Source organism: Hippocampus guttulatus, chromosome 9 (genome assembly GCF_054856545.1).
Source record: "Hippocampus guttulatus isolate MCC_2025c chromosome 9, RoL_Hgut_1.0, whole genome shotgun sequence".
Classification (NCBI taxonomy): domain Eukaryota; kingdom Metazoa; phylum Chordata; class Actinopteri; order Syngnathiformes; family Syngnathidae; genus Hippocampus; species Hippocampus guttulatus.
Window position 1 is genome coordinate 20,229,519 of NC_141269.1, and position 13,341 is coordinate 20,242,859.

General features: G+C 42.7%; 1 long non-coding RNA gene across 1 annotated transcript in view; it reads left to right on the top strand.

The window, feature by feature from the left end:
- The first annotated feature begins 11,603 nt into the window (after window positions 1–11,603).
- The window catches only part of LOC147200721 (uncharacterized), a 36,347-nt gene continuing 34,609 nt past the window's right edge, over window positions 11,604–13,341 (top strand). Inside the window, exon 1 of the long non-coding RNA XR_015101730.1 lies at window positions 11,604–12,245. This is a non-coding gene — a long non-coding RNA (uncharacterized LOC147200721). The remainder of the gene's footprint in view (window positions 12,246–13,341) is intronic.

Consider the following 13,341-nt stretch of genomic DNA (forward strand, 5'->3'; position numbering starts at 1 on the left):
TGTCGATGAATGTACAAAAAAGAAAAAAAAAATGTTGTCAAACACAAACACCCATTGATGCACACACAGACACACACATTCACTGACAGTGACACAGAGAAAGGTTTCGGTTGACTACACACCTGTCCTTACGCTCGATGGAACACAGCACACCACAGGCCATGCCTCTGTGTGCATGTGCTTCAGAGGGCTCCAGGGTATTCATGTACACCGACTATTCCTAACAGGTTAAAAGTTCTGAATTACAGCCTTCCCCTCGTTGCCTCCCCAGATGCTTTTTTTCTGCAGTTTTCTAATTTTGATTAATTCTTTTCGATCCACTCAGTTTCTCATTCTCATTTTTTTTAGAGTTTATCTTGTACTCTAGTTCTTGCTTTTCCTCTGGGTTTTCCCACTTTGACCCAGAAGAGGAATAACTCTGCATGATTTTACTTTGGAAATGTCCCTAGATGTGATGTGTCAGCATGTCACTGTATTAGATTGGGGACTGTCAATTGGTATGTGAGTTAGTGTGGGGATAGGATTCACTTAAGTGTGTGGGTATTTATGTTCAGCAAAGTTTTTTGTATGTAAAAGAAAAATACTGTACATTATTACTCATACAAAAAAATTGCAATAGTGGAATCTTCAAAAATACACATGGCATTGGAAACAAAATTTTAACAATGGGTATCTCAATGTTGAAGTGTTGTGTTTATTTTCCGGTTCCTGAGACTTCAGCATTGACAAACCGATTACTGAACAACCAGTTGATGCTGTGTCATCAGTATATGAATGGGCCCTTTACTTTTGATCAATCATATGACACCATCATTCCTTACTTATTGTGCTTTTGAATAACGTGACTTTGTAATGAACCATTTTGGCACTGTAAAATTTATCACTGTAAAAATTTACAGTACTTTAATGGCAACAGTGATAGAATAAGGTACTGTGATTTTCTACAGCATGTTACTGCATCTCAAATTTATAGTATAGGACTGTAAATTTATATCCAGTGAATGATTGTGTTTTTGATTATTGTATTTTACTGTATCACTGCTGCCAATAAAATACTGCAAGTTAAGATAAAATAAAATGATTTTTTTTCTTCATATCACCATGTTGATAGTTGACAATATTTTTATTTCGTTTTCAATGAAATGATTTCATGATTTGTATTCATAATTTCAAACTAAACGCCAAAATTTAGGACACCCCCCAATTTCTTAAATTTTTGACCGATTTGAAATGTTACAACTTTAAATTGTTCAGCTTCTCCTGAAGCTTTTTTCAAAATAATCCCCCAAATTACGATTTTTTAAAAAATCCTTTAATTTCAACAATTTTTGACCAATTCATATTGTTCTGACTTGAAACTGTTAAAATATGAAACTGTTAAAATAATCCCTAAGGCAAATTTGTAAACATTTCAACATAAAAGCCAGATTATATTTGTTGTTTTCCCCTCTAATTTCTTCCTTTCTAATGATTCAAACATTCCAATTTTGAACTATTTTCCAAAATTTGAAAAAAAACATATATATATATAGATATGTATATCTATATACAGTATATATATATATATATATATTCCTCTCTATATATATATCAGTGGTTCTTAACCTTCTTTGAGGTACCAAACCAAACCAGTTCATATGCACATTTACCGTACCCTTCATTAGTGAAAAAAAATACAGTATATATTTTTTTTATAAATTCAAGATATTAAAAAAAAAAGATGAAAGTAAATACAATTTCAACAGATAAGTTTACTTTTTTTTTTATTGTACGACGTACGATCACGATAGTCACACATTGACTACTAGTTAGTTAATTAGTTAGTTCCACCCATTCCTATTGGAACATTGGGCGACAATTCTCCTCCATTTGCTCCGGTCTCTGGCGACCCTTCTTGCTCCATGAGGGCTGACACCCAGCTTGCTTACGTCTTCTTTGGCAGTCTGTCCCCTCGTCTTCTTTGGCCTCCCTCTCTTCTTCTTTCCACCCTCTGGCATCCAGTCCATGGCCACACTTGCCGGTCTCTCGCTTGGCAGTCGGAGTACGTGGCCAATCATTCTCCTTCTCATTTCAGAAACGATGTCTGACAGTGCAGCTACCCCTGCCCTCCTCATCACCTCCTTGTTGGTGATGTGACACATTGACTACTATGCAAACTAAATTTCCCACAGCACTGATTGGACAAGCAATGTAATGTGATCATCTGCAGGCAGTGATGGCCAAGCGGGTGTGTCACAACTACTTGACATGTTGAGTCGCGTATGTCTTGCCCTTCATGGCAGAGGCTCCGTCGAACCCTCGAGACTGATTCACCGAACCGCTAGGTTTCGATCGAGCCCATGATAAAAACCACTGCTCTCTCTCTCTCTATATATATATATATATATATATGATGAGGCGCTGGAAGAAGGACAATCATGGGAGGACAAGCCCCTACACGAGATGTACCACCGGGCCATAACTGAAGTGGCCGATCTCAAGAAGTCCTATCAGTGGCTAGAGAGGGCCATCATGGGAGGCCTCTCTCTCTCTCTATATATATATATATAGAGAGAGAGAGAGAGAGAGATAGGCGGCCTGGTAGTCCAGTGGTTAGCACATCCTGGTAGTCCAGTGGTTAGCACATCGACTTCACAGTGCAGAGGTACCGGGTTCAATTCCAGCTCCGGCCTCCCTGTGTGGAGTTTGAATGTTCTCCCCGGGCCTGCGTGGGTTTTCTCCGGGTACTCCGGTTTCCTCCCACATTCCAAAAACATGCATGGAAGGCTGATTGAACACTCTGAATTGTCCCTAGGTGTGAGTGTGGCCACGCGTGATTGTTCGTCTCTGTGTGTGCCCTGCGATTGGCTGGCAACCGATTCAGGTTGCCTACTGCCCCAAGTCAGCTGGGATAGGCTCCAGCACCCCCCACGACCCTCGTGAGGATAAAGCGGTTCGGATGATGAATGAATGAATGAATAAAATTCCTCGTCTCACCCCCCCTCGGGTGGTGTCCGTCCCTCATTCAGCTCGGGTCCTCTACCAGAGGCCAGGAAGCTTGAGGGTTCTACGCAGTATCCTTGCTGTTCCCAGCACTGCACATTTCTGGACTGAGATGTCCGATGTTGTTCCCGGGATCTGTTGCAACCACTCATCTAGTTTGGGGGTCACTGCCCCGAGTGCTCCGACCACCACAGGCACGACTGTCACCTTTACCTTCCAGGCTCTCTCCAGCTCCTCTCTCAGCCCTTGGTATTTCTCGAGTTTCTCGTGTTCCTTCTTTCTGATGTTTCCATCACTTGGGACCGCTACATCCACTACAACGGCTTTCCTCTGCCCTTTATCTATGATCACGATATCTGGTTGGTTCGCCATTACCATCTTGTCAGTCTGGATCTGGAAGTCCCACAGGATCTTCGCTTTGTCATTCTCCGCCACCTTCGGAGGTGTTTCCCATTTTGACCTTGGGGTTTCCAGTCCATACTCCGCACAGATGTTTCGGTAGACTATGCCAGCCACCTGGTTATGGCGTTCCATGTAGGCTTTCCCTGCCAGCATCTTACCCCCTGCAGTTATGTGTTGGATCGTCTCAGGTGCCTCTTTGCACAACCTACACCTTGGGTCTTGTCTGGTGTGGTATATCTGGGCCTCAATGGCTCTGGTGCTCAGGGCCTGCTCCTGAGCAGCCAGGATGAGTGCCTCTGTGCTGTCCTTCAGGCCAGCCCTCTCTAGCCACTGATAGGACTTCTTGAGATCGGCCACTTCAGTTATGGTCCGGTGGTACATCTCGTGTAGGGGCTTGTCCTCCCATGATGGTCCTTCTTCCAGCGCCTCATCTTCTGTTCCCCATTGTCTGAGACATTCTCTGAGTACGTCATCCGTTGGAGCCTTCTCCTTGATGTATTCATGGAGCTTGGATGTTTCATCCTGGACAGTGGCTCTCACACTCACTAGTCCCCGGCCTCCTTCCTTTCGGCTTGCGTACAGTCTCAGGGTGCTGGATTTGGGATGGAACCCTCCATGCATGGTTAGGAGCTTTCTGGTCTTAACGTCCGTGGTCTGAATCTCTTCCTTTGGCCACCTTATTATTCCTGCAGGGTATCTGATCACTGGCAGGCCATAGCTGTTTATTGCCCGGGTCTTATTCTTGCCATTGAGCTGGCTTCTTAGGACTTGCCTCACTCGCTGGAGGTATTTGGCCGTAGCCGCTTTCCTTGTTGCCAGTTCGAGGTTGCCATTGGCTTGTGGTATACCGAGGTACTTGTAGCTGTCCTCAATGTCTGCTATTGTTCCTTCAGGGAGTGAGACCCCTTCAGTGCGGACTACCTTTCCTCTCTTAGTCACCATCCGACTACATTCTCAAGCCCGAATGACATCCCGATGTCGCTGCTGTAGATCCTGGTTGTGTGGATCAGGGAGTCTATGTCCCTTTCGCTCTTAGCATACAGCTTTATGTCATCCATGTAGAGGAGGTGACTGATTGTAGCTCCATTTCTGAGGCGGTATCCATAGCCTGTCTTGGTGATTACTTGGCTTAGGGGGTTCAGTCCTATGCAGAACAGCAGTGGGGAGAGTGCATCACCTTGGTATATGCCACATTTGATGGAAACTTGGGTAAGTGGCTTGCCATTGGCTTCCAGTGTGGTTTTCCACATCCTCATCGAGTTCGCAACGAAGGCTCTTAGGGTCCTGTGCACCTTATACAACTCCAAGCATTCAGTGATCCATGTATGTGGCATCGAGTCATCGGCTTTCTTGTAATCAATCCAGGCTGTGCACAGGTTGGTACGTCGGGACCTGCAGTCTTGTGCGACTGTTCTGTCAACCAGGAGCTGATGTTTGGCTCCTCTGGTATCTCTACCAATGCCCTTCTGTGCTTCGCTCATGTATTGATCCATGTGTCCACGTATCTTAGCCGCAATGATGCCTGACATGAGCTTCCATGTTGTGGAGAGACAGGTTATTGGCCGATAGTTGGATGGGACTGCACCCTTTGAGGGATCCTTCATGATCAGGATCGTTCGCCCTTCGGTTAGCCATCCTGGGTGAGTCCCATCCCTCAGCAGCTGGTTCATTTGTGCTGCTAGGCGCTCATGGAGTGCTGTGAGTGTCTTTAGCCAGTAGGTGTGGACCATGTCCGGGCCTGGTGCTGTCCAGTTTTTCATATCTGAGACTCTTTCCTGTATGTCTGCCACTGTTATGGTAACTGGGTTCTGTTCAGGGAGGTTGCTGTGCTCCTCTCTCAGGGTCACCAGCCATTGTGCACTGCTGTTATGTGCAACCTCCTTCTCCCATATGTCTTTCCAGTACCTTTCAGTTTCCAGTCTTGGTGGGTCAGCTCTGTTGTTAGCACCCTGCCACTGATTGTACACTTTCGCAGGTTGTGTTGCGAACAGCCTGTTTATTCGTCTGGCCTCATTCTCTTTCGTGTACCGCTTTAGGCGGCTGGACAAGGCTTGGAGCCTTTGTTTGGCAGTTTCGAGTGCTTCAGGTATGGTCATCTGGATGTACCTCTCGGGTATCGGCCTTTTCATCACACCTCTCTGGGCCTCCGTCAATTGACTCACATCTTTCCGAGCCGCCTTGATCTTAGCCTCCAACCGTCTTTTCCATGGTGGGTAACGTATCTCATGGCTTCCATGGTTGCTCTTATAGCCAAGCATCTCAAGAATCACTGATGCTGAAGCGTATATCAGCTCATTGGTTTCCGTGATCGTTACGGTAGGGATCGCCCTCAGTGCTGCATTCACACTTTCCATGAGACTTTCAGGTGGTACTTCACATAGCCATTGTAATCGGTTTCTAGGTTGCCCAGCTTTCATTCTCGCCATGATCTTAGCTTTCAGGTCAGTTGCTGCCTCGCTCAGCATTTCATTCATTGGGGCTGGCCTCCCAATCTCATCAATCTCAAGTTGTGACAGCAGTTGCCGTTTGTGGATGTTGGAACACTGAGCTACTAGTTGTTTCGTGGTCAACCGTGACTGTGGGTTTCGAAGTAACCATTTGGCCCACATTCTCTGCATGTAACCCCTGTGACTAGGGTTGCTTGAGTAGTATATATATATATATATATATATATATATATATATATATATATACACTGTATATAATTTAAGAAAACATTTTTTTTACCTTTTTTTTTACCCCCCTAAGATTTGTACATTTTTGACCAATTGAAACCATTCCAACTTTAAACTGTTCACCTTATAATTTGGGCAAATTTTTCTCAAACTTCCAAAGTAAAAGCCAACGATTACATTTCTCTTTGTTTTTGTCTATTTTCTACAGTTTTTGACAGATTTAAACTCGACCATCGACCAAACCACTTTATCCTCACCAGGGTCGCGGGGGCATGCTGGAGCATATCCCAGCTGTCTTCGTACAGGAGGTGGGGGAGAACTGGTTGCCAGCCAATCGCAGGGCAGAGAGAGACAAAAAAACATCCGTGCTCACACTCACACCTTGGGACAATCTAGAGCAGCGATCCCCAACCTTTTTTGTCCCACGGACCGGTTTAATGTCAGACAATATTTTCAGGGCCTTTAAGGTGTGTCACATAAATACAACAAAATAACATGATATGACATGCATGAAAACTGTGGTATTTTCGAAACATAATCATAAACACGAATCATGACACGAAGAACGTCCTATCTAGCCCCAACACTCTGATCGCTATGGTAATGTTTAAAAGTGCCTTCAAAATAAGATACAAAGAGCACGAAATATATGACTCACCATCAATGCATATTATGCAGAGCGGGGTTGGTGTGTGGGAATCTCCCGTTGAGATAAATCCGTATTTTAAGTAGGGCTCCCGATACTGTCAATTAAATGTAACCTTCTTTTTCTTAAAAGTTGTAGCCTCCTCTTCTGTCTCTTGGCTGGGCCTTTTCCCTTTCCCAAAGAAACTTTCCAAATATGTTTGGGGTGTTTTTTCCTCATTTTGCAAGCTCCCGTATTTCATTTTAGCGGTAACCTATCACATGACCGAAAAGCGCGCCTTGACCTGCGTCAAGAGTGACATACTGCAGACAGATGTAACAGAAAATCCGGTAATTATTCAATGTAAAACATATTTCAGATTCCAAAATAAATAAAATGGAAGTAATGTAAGTTATTTATTCTTTTTGTGCGGCCCGGTACCAAATGACCCAGGGACCGGTACCGGTCCGCAGCCCGGGGGTTGGGGACCACTAATCTAGAGAAGGGGTGCCCAAACTTTTTGGACCGAAGATCGACTTTTCAATCAACCTAAGAATGAGAATCACCCCCTACCGTGCACACGCACGCACGCCATGATGAGAAACAGCCTGACACGGAGGCATGTGATGCACTTTTGCAGCCTATCGTAGCTCACACGTACCGTTTTAAAGTGCTACCCTGGGCCCTCTAGATTCCTATTCTTCGCCCGTGCCCTCGGCGAATTGTACACGAAGCAAACTGAATGAGAATAATGACGATAAAAGATATAGCGCAACAGCTCCGATCACAAGTTGCAATTGCTTGCATGACTGCTGAGCGCGAACAACTTCCGGTGACGGAAGTCACGCGTCACCGTAGGTTAAAGATTTACCTTCTTTATTTTATTTTATTTTTTAATAATTTTTGTGAAAATGAGACTGATAGGATGATTAGGGTGCAGTCTACATTAACACAAAAAACATATTACTCACATGTACCAGGACACACAAATGGCTGTTTGTTTTTTTTCTCCTCTACACCCCTCGGATCTACTTGGGACCAGTCCTATATCTACCGATCGATCAGGATCGATGTAATGTGCACCCCTGATCTAGAGTGTTCCATTAGCCTGACATGCATGTTTTTGGAATGTGGAAGGAAACCGGAGTACCCGGCGAAAACCCACGCAAGCACGGGGAGAACTGCACACAGGAAGTTTGGAGCTGGAATTTAACCCGGTATCGCTGCACTGTGCAATTTCCAATTATAAGCAGGTGTGTCATGGAACCAACCACATTACCTTTTTTTCCCCACATCCTTATCATTGTTGATATTTACCATATGCTTCACCTGTTAAAAAGTTTCCTTTTTTTCAACTGTGTTTTGCAAGGGCTTCTGTCACAGATTAGGAAATCGTTTTGAAATGACTTATTTTGGTTTTGTTTTATTTTATATGACATTTGAATCGGGCTGTCGCCATTGTTTATCCACAGTATACTGTCCATAGTTTAGTCCATGGGTCGGCAACCCAAAATGTTGAAAGAGCCGTATTGGACCAAAATAAACAAAAAACAAATATGTCTGGAGCCGCAAAAAATAAAAAGCCTTATAATAAAGGCAACACATGCTGTATGTATATATATGAGCTAGATTCGCCCGCTATCAACATGACTAAGCTGGCTACAAATACACAACGAGCATTCATGATTCAAAGTTGTTGTTCCCCCCCCTTCCCCCCTTGCAGTTCCTCCTGTAGAGGAGGGGTGCCCAAACTTTTTTGACAGAAGCTCTACTTTTCAAACAACCAACCTCCCGCGATTGAACTGTTACCGCACACGCGCGCATATGCACACACTTACACATGCATGCCGTGATGAGCAACAGCCAAGATGAACGAGGCACAGGACACACTTTCGCAGCGTTAACTATCGTAGCTCACGTGTACCATTTAAAAATGCTTCTCTTGACCGCCCAGATTCCCATTCTTAGCAAGTACCCTCGGTGAATTGTACATTAAAGGCAGCTGTTTTTTTGGTTTTTTAACAATAGCCCCCTGACTGACATCCCGCCCTGCTAATAGAAACGTGTGCCACAGGCTATGATGCAAATGCAGTACTCGTTGACAAAATGTTGACATTTAATATTTATTCAACATATTTTTACAGCATCGGAAAACATTAATAATGTTTGTGTTATGTTTGTCCTCTGACAGAAACAATATTAAAACAAAAATATATTTCCCTCCCATCTTTTTCCATTTTCAAACATTTTTGAAAAAGCTCTCGGGAGCCACTCGGGGAGCGCTAAAGAGCCGCATGCGGCTCCAGAGCCGTGTGTTGCCGACCCCCGGTTTAGTCAGTGCTGTGCGATTGCACGAAAATTATGTAACAACAACAACAATAACAATAATAATAATAATGATACACTCATTGGCTGGTGACGAGTCAGTTATTTTTATTCAAAATAAAATCTCAAATGTAATAAACACATAGATGGGATTTATAAAATATGGCATTGCAAAAACATACGGGAAGTAAAAGTAATTGTCGATGTCATGTGTATTTTCAAAAATATTTCGCCATGAGAAAGTAATTGAAAATAAAATGTGCATTATCTGGGATTGTAAAATCACAGGGGAGAATATTCACATTTTGTGTAAGGCATCATTCCCTTTATTTCAAAAGGTAATGTTGTGCACTTGTGTAGCTATTCGAACCAAGCCCTTCAGGCGACATTTTAGCTGCATGAGGTGTTCAGCGTTTGAAATGGAACAATGCAGTTTTGTGAAGAAGCTAAGTGGTCTGTCTTTGGTCAACAGACTGTGGTTCAGCCGGGTGAAAGAAAGCTTTTTTTCCGTTGTGCTTTGGAAGTGCTTCCCAACCTGAGAAGTCTCGGGCTTACTCAATTTTAGTTTTGCGTTGTAGTTTATGATCTGGAGCATCAGATCAGATTGGCTTGTATTTTATTTCGCCCACAGTGACACAAGTGGCAACCCACTCTCTTTTCGTGGATCGGTTTACCCAGAGACGACAATTGGGAAGATTAAGATTCCCCCGACCCAACTGCTTGATGAGCTCACTTTGCATTCCAGAAAGGCATTAATGCAGAAAGTACAACACTGGAACCAAGAAAATGTTGAACTGTCCAAAAAAAAAAAAAAAAGAAAAAAAGAGTAATTTATTTGCATTTTTGTACGATTGTATAATTTTCATTTCTATATATTATTTCAGGAAATTACCCCCAAAAGATTAGATATTTTCATATGTTGCATGCATTACCTTTATTACACCGATATCAGTCAGTTATTTTGAGATTCCAATGAACTGCAAAAAGAAAATCGAGCACTCTCAGAGTCACATCTCTGAAACAACACAAGTACAATTATTGCATATGTTCACTGGTAAACATTTAGCTTTTGTTTTTGTTTTTGTTTTATACATCATCAATCAAAGATATTAGTACCATTTACTTTACATTCCTAAAAATGGCAGTCACAGCCCTTCAATGTAATTGCACTTCATTGCTAAATACACACTGAAACGTTTGTTTGTTTTAAATTGTGCATTGACATTGACCCATCAGCAACCAGATCATGTGTTATTATTATTATTATTATTATTACTATTATTATCACAAATCTTAGTGATTTAAAAAAAAACAAGGGAATAATTACAAGGGAGCGACAACCGCTATTTCAATATATTGATTGAGCTTCATGTTGTGATTAGTCCAGTGACACTTTTTAATTCCATTTCATGTTTCATGTTTTCAATCTTCCTTTCTGATGCCGATAGCACATACATATAGATTACAGTCTTTTCAAATTACAAGTTTGAGTGCAAATAAATATTCAAAATGTTTTTTTCACTGTTTTGAAGGAGTGATCTAAATTATCATTTGATTCAACTCGACACATTTAGAATCTGTTTTATTTTGTTAATCTCTGAGTTCACTCCAAATAGTGCCACTTAGTAACTTGTATATGTTGTAATGTTCACTTGCACCCACACATGCACAATTGAATGAGATAAGCCTTTGTGCAGCTCGACAACTACAAAATCTGCAATAAGTGGTCCGAATCCATCCATCAAAACTGAGCAACGCAGTACACTATTTGCAGTTGAGTACGCCCTTGCAGTTGATCACTTTCACGGGTGTAACTGATGCAGATATAATAGAGCATTTGACATTTCCAAGATAAAAGAAATACAATAAATTCGACAAAATCCTTTATTATCACAGTGACCTTCTCAAACGCTATTCAGTGAAATACGGTTTAGGCATGCTTCAAACCAATACTTTAACAGCTCTGCAGGGGCAAATTGCACTTTAAAAAAAATTACATGATGAAAGTATACCGGTAATTCAGTAGAGAACACAATTTTGCACATTGATGGGACCCAAAGTCCCCCCCCACACACACACAAACACACGCGCGCGCGCGCACACACACACACACACACACGCACATACGCTAACGGCACTAAATCCCCAGATGCACCCCCTGAACGTGTACCTGATATCACTACGATGTTGGGGTCGGTATTAGACTTTCTCCACAACCTTTGCCTGGGTGCAGGTTGTCAGAAGAAAGCTGAAAACACCTCATTAAGTGAGTGTCTTACAATCTCGTTGCTGCTGTCGCACCTCTGCCTTCACCTGTCACCGCTAAGGGCATGTAAGTTCAATATCACGGCTGACCCCACCCCCACCGCTCTCTATTCGAACCGTCATTCAGAGATACATATTGCGCACGCACGCGCTCGTAGTTCCCCGCACCCTCGCGCACGCCACCCTAGCTGGCGACGTCAGGATTGGACGCAGCAGGGGATCCCCAGCAGTCCGCTTCTGCCTCGCTTGGCATATCATCATCATTTTTACCGGGATGGGAGATGCGATTGTGCCGTCTCCCGCTTGCAGAGGGCAGCACTTGCAAAGCGTTGCCTCTCGCATCGATTGGCGAGCAGCCGCCCCCTTTCTTTCTCTCGCTCCGACTTTATTAATGCGCTCCTCGTCTACAAAGCGAATGAGCAGAGGCGAACGCTTGGTTCACCTTTTGTGACCTGAACTATACTTTGGAAGAGGAAAAAAAAAACTTGAAGCCCTTGACTCTTTGTTACTTTGAGCTGTCTTTGACAGCCGTTCGGACAGCGGATTCCATCACCGCCACTCTTTCATTGTTGATTTGAGGTGCTGCCAGCCGCGTACATCGCGTTGCACTGGACATGAATAATCCATCACGCTCATCTTCGCATGGGCGGAGCTTTGATTTCTAGAAAGCACACACTTTCAAACAGCATTTAACGATATTAACGCTACACGTTTGCTTTTGGTCCCATTAAGATAGCGGAGCAGAATTATTTGGATGGCACCAAAGTGCTGAAAAGGAGGGCGCGCGTTCACAACCGGCCATTTACGAGCTTTCGCAATCTTGTTTATTTGACCTTTTGCTAATTAAACAGCGAGGCAGGGACTGATTTTGCCAATGAGAAGTTTCTTTCCTTTTTCCTTTTCTTTTTTTTCCGTCTTGTGTAAAGGAACCGGCCTCATACAAGAGGAAGAGACCGCGTTGGGACGGACAGGTAGGTTAACACTTCATCATCTAATCACGAGATCACCTAATTAAGAGATGTTTTTTTAATGTGCTACATTAGTTTCTAGAAATTGTTTGTACCTTGGGCACATGAGATGTCAATCTTCCCTAAAAATCGTTCCATGTTACATAGAGAGCTGTTTTACATAGAGAGCTGTTTTAGAAAGGAATTATAGGATCCAATAATTCGCTGAGCATCTGCCAAATACTAACACATGCCATCGTTTCCCTTCAAGTCTTCGTTTTGCCATCTCTGGGATCTTTTATTTTATTTTAAATTTTACCATATGGTGAAAATGTGTCTCTGATGTACAAGCTGTGTGTTCCAACAAACTACAATGAAATAGAATAAGTCACTCTCTTGCTGTCTGTTATTTTAACTGCAATGTTAAAAATCCAAATATTTATCTCAGGAAATATATAACCGTTTTTTTTCTGTCAAGGAAATTAACACAGAGATCGTCCTAGCACAGTACAAATAAATAAATTATAAGACACGGCTGCTAGATATTCCATTTTAAGTAAGATTGAGGTAAGAGCGAAAGTCGAAATGCGTCTGTCTGTGCGTGCGTGGGTGCGTGCGTGCGAGAGCACGAAAGGTAAAGGTGATGTCGAAAAGCAATTTTCTACCATCACAGAAGATGATCTCTGTCGTTGTATTATTGCCTTTCTTTTTAGAATTTTAGATTCATTTCAGAGCCCTCCCCCACCCCGCCCCTCCAAACTTAATACACGTGGTCTGCTGCCCTGTAACATCTTTTTTTTTTTTTTGGTTTGTTTTTTTTTCTCCGTACAATGCGCAGCCGTTGTGCCCTGTGCTGCATGCATCTTGACGTTCTTGGTTGCTTAATAGTGATCTTATAAAGTGTTTTGGCCTGACATGAGGGGAAATGCTTGAAATGCAGCCTGTCTTCCACGTATGTTAAAAAAAAGTCCTTGGTTTCTTCTTTTGGTACTGACAAAATATTTTCTATTAAATTGCCCTCAAGCTTTCTGCCTGTTTGGATGCCTCAGTACAGAGTTTCAGATCTTCAGTTTATATATAAATGCAGCATTTAAGAATCTAAACTAATACGAAGGACACA